Genomic DNA, 12,382 nt, shown 5'->3' on the forward strand with positions numbered 1-12,382 from the left:
TGCACACGCGATTTACCTAAGTGTCATATTATTTACTTAAAACTCAAAGTATTCATATAAAAAATATATGGCATATTTCAATGTGCAAAGTATTGATATAAAACTATATGGCATATTTCAATGTGCAAAATGTGCGAGAAATGAGGATGTTATTATGCCAAACTGTCTAACATAAATGTCATCAAAAAATACAAAATGACTGTACATTTGTATATTATTCGGAACTCTTGTGGAAGTTATTTCTTTTAAAGTATAATAACTGTCAGAGACCCATTTATAGTTTGATCGACATTTTTGGCCAACTTTTATAATGCACATTTATCTTTACCTCCGTGTTATTATGACCCCAAATTTGCCTTCATTTCAAGATAATGCGAAATGTAATCAAAATATTTCAGTAACGAATTGTCCGGGGACAAATAAATCCTGACCAAAGTAATTACAATCAAAACTGAGCATACATATTCGTTCAGATTTGGATGAGCAAACCAATCAAATTTTTTTAAACGTTTACATCATAGAGGACACAGAAGGATCGCCACAGTCTCTTTTCGTAAAATGTTGGTGTTCTGTTTCTTCGAGGCATGGTAAAATGTTAGTGTTCTATTCCTTAGAGGCATGGTCAAAGGTTAATGTTATTTTCCTTCGAGGCATGGTAAAAGGTAATATTATATTCCTTCGAGGCATGGTAAAAGGTTAATGTTCTATTCCTTCCGGCATTGTTAAAGGTTAGTGTTCTTTTCCTTCGAGGCATGGCAAAATGGTTAGTACTCTATTTCTTCGAGGCATCAAAAAGGCAGCAGTAGCATTGATGTTAAAGCAGCGTGAAAAGCTGGATTTTGAAAGTAGTTGGACATGTTGCTTATTTGTTGACTTAGTGTGTCATTTTGCTTATCTTAACATTAATTTGTCTCTTGTATCTGTGTTCCCTTTACCAAAAATGTCGGACACAACACCAAAATCTGTTTGATTTTTGGGTTTTCAGTAATTACTATTATGATTTTTAAAAAAGTGTTTGAAGTGTCTTTTCTTTTGATAAAGGAATAATTGAACTTGAAAATTGTAATTTACTGGTAGCAATTTTAACAGTAAAAGAATTTATTCTAGGCTATGATGAGAAAAAAACGACTTTAAGATGTTTCGGTCGGTACATGAAATGTTAGATATGGTAGTGGGTATGTAAGCACTCAGGGGTTTTATAAGGTACAAAGGTTGGGAGGTTACAAAATTAGTATTCAATCGGACGTTTATTGAGACTTTCCATCCGTGTCAAGTGACCTCAGTTATTATCATTCACATCTTTTGGCGTATTGTATAAAGAATGTTGATTCAATTATTCAGCAGCGATTCAAAGAATAAAATAAACGCTCAGCGAATTCGATGTTACTATCAGGGACGACGCTTTATATGATGCCAAGTTTTATCTCAGTAATTCTCCTAGAGTTTTCCCGCAAAAGTATTGAAGGTTTTAAAGACATGATTTTCGCGACTGTGCGTCTCGAAGACAATGTAACTATTTCGGTTCTGAACTTTGTAAACTGTACTGATAATTAATTATACGCTGATTCTTTATGACAATATCTATATTTTGTAAGGAATGGCATTTTAAACACAAAAGTGCGTTCATTGTTTGAGGAACATAATGCATTTCTGATTTTTGACAAACTAACATCGATTACGAATCCCAGTCTCTCTAAGCACTTACTATATTGAATAGATTACGTTAATCACTTGACTAAAACTGCCGCTGGATTGATTAAAAAGGCAGAAAGAACAACACATATGAGGGACCAAAGTAGAATACATATTACGGCAAAAGGGATTAGACATATAAAGGCAGCACAACAGGACTGTCATTTTATGTACGTAACTCATCTTCTTAACCGACGTTTCAACTAAATTTAAATTTTATATTGATCTAAAAAGTATCTATCTTGGTACATTTTCCATTCCGAGAACTTCTATTAATATTAACTATATTTACTTCCTTCACTCCGTTGTTGTAATTTTTCAACTCAGAGAGCGAGCGGATACTAGTTTTTAGTACGAGGATTCTTTCAACAAAATCAGTAGCCTGGACAAATTGATAATTTATATTTACAAACAACAATGATCCAGTTTGTCAGTATACTTTCTATTAAAAAACAACAAGGATCCAGTTTGTCAGTATACTTTCTATTAAAAACAACAAGGATCCAGTTTGTCAGTATACTTTCTATTAAAAACAACAAGGATCCAGTTTGTCAGTATACTTTCTATTAAAAACAACAAGGATCCAGTTTGTCAGTATACTTTCTATTAAAAACAACAAGAATCCAGTTTGTCAGTATACTTTCTATTAAAAACAACAAGGATCCAGTTTGTCACTATACTTTCTATCTAAAACCAATGATTCGGTTTGTCCATATACTTTGTATTTTTAAAAAAACAATGATCCAGTTTGTTAGTATATTTTCTTTCAAAACAAGGATCCAGTTTGTCCACAAACTTTCTATTAAAAAAACAAGGATCCAGTTTGTCAATATACTTTCTGTCTAAAAGCAAGAATTCAGTTTGTCCACATAGTTTTTCTTAAACAGGTATTTCAACCAGTAAGCCTTGGTTTGGTGATTTTCCATAAATTGCAGGTTTTCATTTATATTCAAGTAAATGGTGTTTTCTTCCACACATTACACGCGAGCACTTGATTTTTTTAAATAAATGTGTGTGTGTGTGTGTGTGTGTGTGTGTGTCATAACCAATTAAAGGTTTCTACCCGGCACAACAACATCTAGGAAAACATTTTTTCGTTCCTTGTTATTTGGATTCCTTTTGGCCAAGATGTCGAATTCATTTTTTGTTAATTGAGTTCTTTTAGAAACCAGGGGATTCGTTACCACTCATAATTTGGTCCACGTGTCAGAAATCAATATGATTATAATGTTAGACTTAATTGTGCATATTTCTTATGTTGGTGGTGTAGAAAGAATTCTTTAATTAACTGACAATACATAGTTATAGATGAATAACCCCTGATGTTACTCGAAGATCGTGAAAAAGAGCTCTTGAGACAACGCGCGCAAGTGTCTGATATTTACCAGACGTGTCATCATTTATTTTCATTGGAGATTTCTAGTTCAACCTAATGAGAAAAAAAGAATGTCGACTGCCGGTGATGGACGATAACAAATGAATACCAGATTAAAGTATCTCCAATAAGACATCTCGTCGCTCATGAAAACGATCAAAATCTTTGTTCAACATACATTGTGTAGAGTTGGTAACGAAGTTCCCTCGAACACTATCTAAATAACACATCGGTACATGTCCTTCATTAATTTCTCTCTCGAATATTTTCTTATGAATGGATGAATAAAAGAAATGAATAAAATCTGTTTAAACTTTGATGATTCTGTTTTTTATATAATATTATGTAAATTAATGAAACACTATATAGGACGAGCGATATATTATTGACTGCGACAAATATGATTTAGTCGTTTACATGAAAAAGTGCGATACAGTTACTGCTGTAGTCAGTCCATGATTATGGCGTGAAGACATTACGGGCCGTGCGTCTCGAAGACAAGTGAATTATTTCGACACTTGTCATGTTGCAACCCGTATGCAATCAGAGTTAAATATTTACTGATTGATATTATATGACTTTGTTCTTGTGAATAAACATCTTAAATGATACTAATGGTTTCAAAATTTTTACTTCTCTTTTTTGAATTTTTGAAACAATAAATCCACAAAGAATCCAAGCCCTCTAATCGAACATTATGGAATGTGAGGAATCCATTATTTGACCAATAATTTTGGCGATATGGTTGAAAGAGAACAAAAAAAAGAAAACAACAATCTCCAACAAGATATAACAGCTAAAACACAACCTGGCAGCATGGACCATTTCCAGTGTGATTGAAACTGCGTACATAAAACTCATACTCGATCTCAAAGAGCTACGACAGTTTCGGTGAGTAACTTTAATTCAATAAAAGTTCTTAATTAACTTCATTTAAAGACTATCATTTCTCTGTTATTCTGTACAATGTTAATGGCATACATGTATGAAAATGCCATATGAAATAAAAATATTTTCCTTCAGAATGTATGATTCATGCAACAAAATGTTTAAAGGATAATGTGATTTTATCGTTTATGTGTATAGATTATTCAACCATCCCATAATCCAATATTGTCATTTTGGGCTTAACGGCATTGATCAGCACATGATAGGCTATACATGGCAGCCAGTATATTTGGTGCAGGAAAAAACCAGGAAGACATGTAAAGCCATATGAAGCTACTGGCAAGCTTTCTCACACACTCACTTTAGCCGAACCGAGATTCTGTCCCACTCAGATAGAGGCGAGAAGCGAGTGATCTGTAACGTTTAGTGCTTTATACCACTCGGTCACCCGGGGCCCCGTTAATGCAGATCAAAGTATAATTTTAAGCAAATGCTATCTCTCTGTCAGTTCTTCCCCGTTTAGCTAATTGGCTATACAAATACATTTTATTTTGCTAGAAGGTTATATATATATATATATATATATATATATATATATATATATATATATATATATATATATATATATATATATATATAAAACAAAATCGCGTAAATATTTCTCTTTCTTATATTTTAATACCGGCGGTATGTGTAATCACGTGATTGCTATTCATGCATCGAAACAATGTCGTATTACCAAATATGGAGAGTAGGCACCGGCCTAGGGGTCCCGCGACAACGGATATATTGATAAAACGTATTAGGAGATAATTTGCGAGGGGGGCTCCAAGATTTCGACTGCCTAAGGGCCTAAGGGCCTCCACAGGGTTTAATCCGGCACTGCATTGAAACGTAAATTGCTGCGTGAAAACTTCGAGGTCATCAAATAAGAATTTAAATTTCCAAAGGACACACTGTCTGAACTGTTCACGATTAAAAACTGTTGGTATTGACATTCTCGGATTAAAACAGATCGAAGGGTAAATCTAATCAGTCGAGAAAAAGATGGCGAGAACGTTTGTCAACTAGACCAAGGCTAATCCGTGGAAAAGTCCAATCAATCAACGAAATAACACAATATCTTTCTAGAACAGATTCTGAATTATGTGAGGAATTAACTAATTCTAGAATACAGATTCCCAAAAGCAATAACGATGCATAATAAAGTAGAGTTTTTCAGACAAGTCTAACTCATAGTCAAATTTATTATTAAAGTTTGGAAATGGCTGAGTTGCAAGCTGTGCCACTGAAAAAGATGAAAAAGAAGATGACAACGAATCAAAAATGCTTTTGAAAAAGACCTTTATAAGATTAGTAGTCACATTTCCTGTGAAAATTTAGTCCACTTAAAACCTTACACTGTCTGAAAACAAATAGTTCTATAATTATTTTATTATTTCACATAAGGTCTGTCATTTTTTAAAGTTTTAAATTTAACTTTAAGTAAAGTAAAGAAACAAAACGTGAAATATACGACTAATACGAAACCAGGTTTAAGTGCATATTTAAAGATTTTTTCCGATGTAATTTCAGCATTATTTTACTATCCAGTTCTTTTTACTTGGAATAGCTAATGATTTAAATATGAGTAGAGTGTTTTAATTTCTGACATTTTTTTCTTTCTTTTCTTTCTTGAAGAGTTAGTGGCACTTCAGATAGCATTAATCCCACATTCGCACTTCAGTCATGGAAAACCGAAAAGCTTGAGACATTAATTGCAAATTTGTTGTAACATATTTCTTTATCTCTATGATACTTTTCGTACTGTTTTAACTCTATCCTTCAAACCTCACCATTCTCTGCTGGATTCTAGCGTTATAAGTATTTGATTTCCTTTCATGTGTACTGAACCCTTCAACACACAACTCCTTTTGATTAATTGTTCTCAGACACCTTTACAAGATTTGTCTTGATAGCTCTTTTCAATAGCCGACGGCAGAACTAGGTACCGATGGAGCGGTTACCAGGTCAAATCTTCCAGAGGGATTAAGATAACAGAAACAAGAAGTCAACAGAGATGTTTGAAAAAAATATCAATTTTGAGAAACGCGATTCTAGCCAGAAAGCTGAGGATCAATAATTGATTTACCTCGATGCTTGCCAACCAAATTGTTTCCTTGTCGACTCTACTTTTATTGCTAGCTTGGTGTGTATGTCTATTTGAAGCACAATCCCTCTGAATCACATGTTCAGTACCGCCTAAGCCAGCCGTGCTCAGCTGCCACAATGTGTCCCTGAGACAAGCACTTAGTTTCCTCTATATAATATAGCTAATATTGCGTTTAAGATGCTGTTAAATGTAACAAAACAACAACATCAACAAATGCAGGGGATTCCGGCCCTCCTTGCTCTCCTTACCCTAAGGCCGGTTCTGGGGAGATTATCTGGAAGATTTTCAATGTAATTTTGGTCTCTTTCCAGAGATAGTCCACTTTAAATACTATAACATATTATGTCGATTATATTTAAAAAAATTCTGTTCATGAGGGAAAAGGAGTATAATACAAATATCAATATTGTATTCACCATCTTGAAATTTTAAAGAACATGTATGAAAAAGAGCAATGTAAATTGCGCAGACTCAATAGAGTTCATCTGGTCACAAGAACATTATATGATTTTTGCATGTGAAGTATGCGTGCCGATAGCTGAGCTAGCTAGCGTACTTGTTGACAACTACCACGGAATCCGACAGAGGTGGATTGGCACTCACACGACTGTAGTGAATATTTTCCATGGTTCACTAGGAATTAAATATTTCAAGTATCTACAAGGAGAAAAAAAAACCACCCCAAAGTTTAAGGAAACGAAAATTGGCAGAATATAGTGTATCCTACAATACACTGATCTGGTTGCTGAATGCTTCGTTTCTAATAGCACTGATCAATCTAATTTCAAGTTGATCATATATTTCCCGGAAAAGGTTATTACATTATGAAAGAACTAGATGTTACGAATCTTGTGTGATTTTGGAAGGAAAATTGTTGATCAGCTGGAAGATAGCCATGACTAATCCATATAAAACTCGTCGCCCTTATTGTTGATGTGTCTGTCAAAAGATAAAATCATTTTCAAATATCGACTATTAATTATGGCAGTAATGATACAATTTTTATAAGTATTGCCAGGTCCACCTTAACAACCTTTCTAATGTACTTCAATAGTTGTTTCCATTAACTTGTCCTGGATATTTTTCTTTCTTTTTTATTCTTTTTCAGAGTTTAAATTTTAGCGGATATTTCTTTTTAAAAATGCCTAGAGCCAACAACATAAGATGTTCGATTTACTGGTTGTTATTATCTAACGTATCCTGCAGTTAGTCTATGATCTAACGTATCCTGCAGCTTGTCGATGATCTAACGTATCCTGCAGTTTGTCTATGATCCAACGTATCCTGCAGCTTGTCTATGATCTAACGTATCCTGCAGCTTGTCCTTGATCTAGCGTATCCTGCAGTTTGTCTATGATCCAACGTATCCTGCAGCTTGTCTATGATCTAACTTATCCTGCAGCTTGTCCATGATCTAACGTATCCTGCAGTTTGTCTTTGATCCAACGTATCCTGCAGCTTGTCTATGATCTAACGTATCCAGCAGCTTGTATATGATCTAACGTATCTTGCAGCTTGTCTATCATCTAACGTATCCTGCAGCTTGTCTATGATCTAGCGTATCCTGCAGCTTTTCTATGATCTAGCGTATCTTGCAGCTTGTCTATCATCTAACGTATCATGCAGCTTGTCTATGATCTATCGTATTCTGCAGCTTGTCTGTCTCCATATATTTCACAGACATGCACTTAAAAAGATGCTTGGGTACATACTAAGTAGCTAGTTTATAGTTGTGTGCCATGAAGATCTTGTCACTCAAGAATGCAACTAACACAAATACTTTGGGAAAATATAATTTAACTTTAGTTTTCATCAAGTATATTTTCTGAGATTTAATTGTTTACGCACATGCATAAAATAAATGAACTATCTCCAGTGTTTTTGTTGGTTTCTCAGCTACAATTCCTTAACTGCATAGAAATCTTTCAAGATGTGAACTTGATTGGGAAACTTATTCTGTACTTTGAACTCCTTCAGGACCTGGAACCCTTTCAGGAGGTGTAAAAGGACTTGTATCATTTGTTTTAGATGTTTAACTTTTTCATACCCGACTGGCGATGGAAAACCTTACTCTCGCATATTTTTGTACTCAGTGCGTCCAGCAGCATCCACGTATTTACGAGGTCTACCAATGTTCCTGTCCTTTTCGGAAGAAAACTTTAATGCTAGTGGGAAGTTAAAACTTTTAGTGATGACATTCACATTTTTAATTTTATGACACTTGTATTAAACTGATTTTAACTATTTGGTTCATTTAAATTTATTTATTTTGGGTAACTGCAAGGCAGTGTATTAACACTATCAATTATAATTCGTTGATCATCATGACGCGCAATGTCCATTTTAAAAAATAATATATATCATCTTGTACCTGTAATGAAACAATCCCAGCATTCACCATTTTTTATAATTATCCTCCTGGTTTAATAATCTGCCACGATACATATCAAATCTATGTTTGGTAAATGTGTTTGTTTGGTTTACTTTTAAGACTTTTCAAAAACAAATCGTTAACAATTAGTATGTGTTTGTTTGTTTTTTCTTCTAAATCACGGATCATTTTGATGTTTTGCTTATTTCTTTTCATCTGAACTTATGTTTACTATAGTTCTCTTTTTGTTTTGTTTTCAACAACTGAGTTATGTATCAATGAAGTATAGAACAAAATATGTATTCAGCAATAGTTGTTTAGCATCATCAGTTTCAGTCCCAACTGTATTTAAAGTTTCAGATTTCGGGAGTTGATAACGTATCTAATTTTTTTCTTCAATATTCAAAATAGTTTTGAAACAATTCGCTAAGTTCGAACAAATCATATCGTCTGGTATTACTTTATCTGTAGTTAATGGGTAGTATTTGAAAACCTAGTGTAGATGTTTTCGAATTTTCATATCGATACCCGTTTCGTTATTTTCTGGGAAGTTCAAAAAGCTTTAATTTATGAATTAAAATTTTAACCAATTACTCATCTTAATTTTTCAGGGGCACGGATCGTGACTTTGTACATTTATAGAGGCTGTTGTTATCGAGAAAAAAAATATGAATTCCCCATTATTGTTTTATCAGTTTTTCATCGCTATCAGGATCTCCTTTGTTACAGTTAATGCATATATAAAGAAACTCTTCAAATGCACCGCATACCATTAATGTGTACCTTATAAACAGAAGTCGTGAAGCTCATCGACTACCATTAATGTGTACCTTATAAACAGAAGTCGTGAAGCTCATCGACTGTCTTCGGGTTTAAGTGAAATATCACATCATGTACATATTTGTAGTCTTAATCGGAAATGTTTGTTAAACAATACCGAATACAATTTTTCCTCGGGTGGAGTTGGGGTGTGCAATGTTGTTTCACTGAACTTTTCAGTTAAATAAAATTATTAATTTGGCTAAATGTCTTTACATAAAGATTTAGTCCGCATATTTTTAAAATGTTTAACTGGGCTTGGTATTCTCACAATACCCAATAACTATACAACTATCAACAAATATCATCGTTTCTTTAACAATGGTTTCTTTAGTATCCTTTATGATACGGAAGATCTCACACCCCAATAAGTCGTGCATAAAAAATTGAATGATTTTGCCGTGTTTGTAATTTAAATTGCAGATACTGTGAGCTGGCGCGCGATAATCATCGGTTATGCAACAGTAGATCTAATCGTTAAACAATTATCGATCTGTTTTTCACACATGTCGGTCGAGGTGAAATAACTTCACCAGTGAAATCCATTGCTTTTGCTGTGTGTGTGTTTTTGTATAAAAAAAAAAAAATCTCGATTGTTACACAAGGCCGATTTAATAACTAGGCGAACTAGGCGGCTGCCTAAGGCGCCGACTGTTCGGGTGGGTGGAAGCGCCAAAAAGCGGTGCTCGAAATTTGTTTTGAAATTATTGCTGGAGAACGAATGAATAAAAGATAAAGGAAATGAGAGCGTCGTTGAACTTTCATTTTAACTTGTCGTTCTCTATCGTACATTATAGTTATATCCTACTCCAGATCTGCCGCACACTCGTCCTATATTATCAGCTTGGAAGCTCACATTGCCCTACTGTTGAACGTTTATAATAAGTTATGCTTGGGGGGGGGGGGGCGCAAGGTGGAAGGTTAGCAAAGTGCACAAAATACCACTGCACCGGCCCTGATCTTACACATCAATTCTTAGCATAATTGGATACAATCGGAAAATGTATAAATGACAGTCTTGCAAATCTTTCTTATTGCTTTGAGATACAACCAAAAACTGTGTCCATGCTTTACACTGAAGTTGTATCGCCGTTGGTGTTAGGTATTACGTATATGATATCACAATAATAAATGAATTCCATTTGATATCACAATAATAAATGAATTCCACTTGATATCAAAATCAGCAGTGAATTCCATTTGCTATCACAATAAGCAGTGAATTCCATTTGATATCACAACAAGCAATGAATTTCAGTTTGTATCACAATTTGCAGTAAATTCCATTTGATATCACAATAAGCACTGAACTCCATTTGATATCACAATAAGCAGTGAATTCCATTTGATATCACAATAAGCAATGAATTCCATTTGATATCATAATAAGCAATGAATTCCACTTGATATCACAATAAGCGATGAATTCCACTTGATATCACAATAAGTAATGAATTCCATTTGATATCACAATAACAAATGAATTCCACTTGATATCATAATAAGCGATGAATTCCACTTGATATCACAATAAGCAATGAATTCCATTTCATATCATAATAAGCGACGAATTCCACTTGATATCACAATAAGCGATGAATTCCACTTGATATCACAATAAGTAATGAATTCCATTTGATATCACAATAACAAAAAAATTCCACTTGATATGATAATAAGCGATGAATTCCACTTGATATCGCAATAAGCAATGAATTTCCATTTAATATCACAATAAGCAATGAATTCCATTTGATATCACAATGAGCAATGGATTCCATTTGATATCACAATAAGCAGTGGAGTTCATTTGATATCACAATAAGTGATGGACCGCTCCGGTGGCTTAGTGGTTAGAGCGTCCGCCTCGGATGCGTGAGGTCACGGGTTCGAACCCCGGCCGAGTCATACCAAAGACTTACAAAAATGGTACTAACAGCTGCCTCGCTTGGCGCTCAGCATTAAGAGATTAGTGTTAGGACTGGTCGGCCTGGTGTTGGGATAATGTGAATGGGTGGGACATCATGTTACATGTCTGCGGCATGATGTCCCAGTGCTAGACATCACTATAAACTGTCACACTGCAGACATTGTAGCGATATGACTGTAAAAATTGTTAAAACTACGTTAAAAATCTAAATCACACACACACACACACACACACACACACACAGTAAGTAATGAATTACATTTGAAATCACAATAAGCAATGAATTCCACTTGACATCAAAATAAGCAATTAATTCCATTTGATATCACAATAATGAATGAATTCTATTTGATATCACAATAAGGAATAAATTCCACTTGATATGACTATAAGCAAGAAATGAATCCCAATTGATATCACAACAAGCAATGAATACCAATTGCATTTGATATCAAAATAAGCAATGAAGTTTATTTGCTATCACAATAAGCAGTGATTTTCATTTGATGTCACAATAAGCAGTGACTTCCATTTGATATCACAATAAGCAATGAATTCCATTTGATATCACAATAAGCAGTGAATTCCATTTGATATCACAATAAGCAATGAATTCTATTTGATATCACAATAAGTAATGAATTCCACTTGATATCACAGTAATCAGTGAACTCCATTTGATATCACAATAAGCAATGAATTCCACTTGATATAGCAATAAGCAATGAATTCCATTTGATATCACAACAAGCAATGAATTCCACTTGATATCACAATAAGCAATGAATTCCATTTGATAGCACAATAAGTAATGAATTCCATTTGATATCACAATAAGCAATGAATTCCATTTGATATCACAATAAGCAGTGAATTCCATTTGATATCAAAATAAACAGTGAATTCCATTTGCTATCATAATAAGCAATGAATTTCAATTTATATCACACTTTGCAGTGAATTCCATTTGGTATCACAATAAGCAATGGATTCCATTTGATATCACAATAAGCAATGAATTCCATTTGATATCACAATAAGCAATGAGTTACATTTGATGTCACAATAAGCAATGAATTCCATCTGAGATCTCAAAAAGCAGTGAATTCCATTTAATATCACAATAAGCAGTGAATTCCATTTGATATCACAATA

At 33.9% G+C, this 12,382-nt stretch overlaps 1 non-coding gene across 1 annotated transcript; it reads left to right on the plus strand.

The window, feature by feature from the left end:
• The first annotated feature begins 11,128 nt into the window (after positions 1-11,128).
• Trnap-cgg (transfer RNA proline (anticodon CGG)) lies at positions 11,129-11,205 on the plus strand. The gene has a single exon. It is a non-coding gene; the product is annotated as a tRNA-Pro (tRNA).
• Positions 11,206-12,382: the final 1,177 nt, after the last annotated feature.

Source organism: Sinohyriopsis cumingii, chromosome 6 (genome assembly GCF_028554795.1).
Source record: "Sinohyriopsis cumingii isolate HCF-2022 chromosome 6, ASM2855479v2, whole genome shotgun sequence".
NCBI classification, from domain to species: Eukaryota; Metazoa; Mollusca; class Bivalvia; order Unionida; family Unionidae; genus Sinohyriopsis; species Sinohyriopsis cumingii.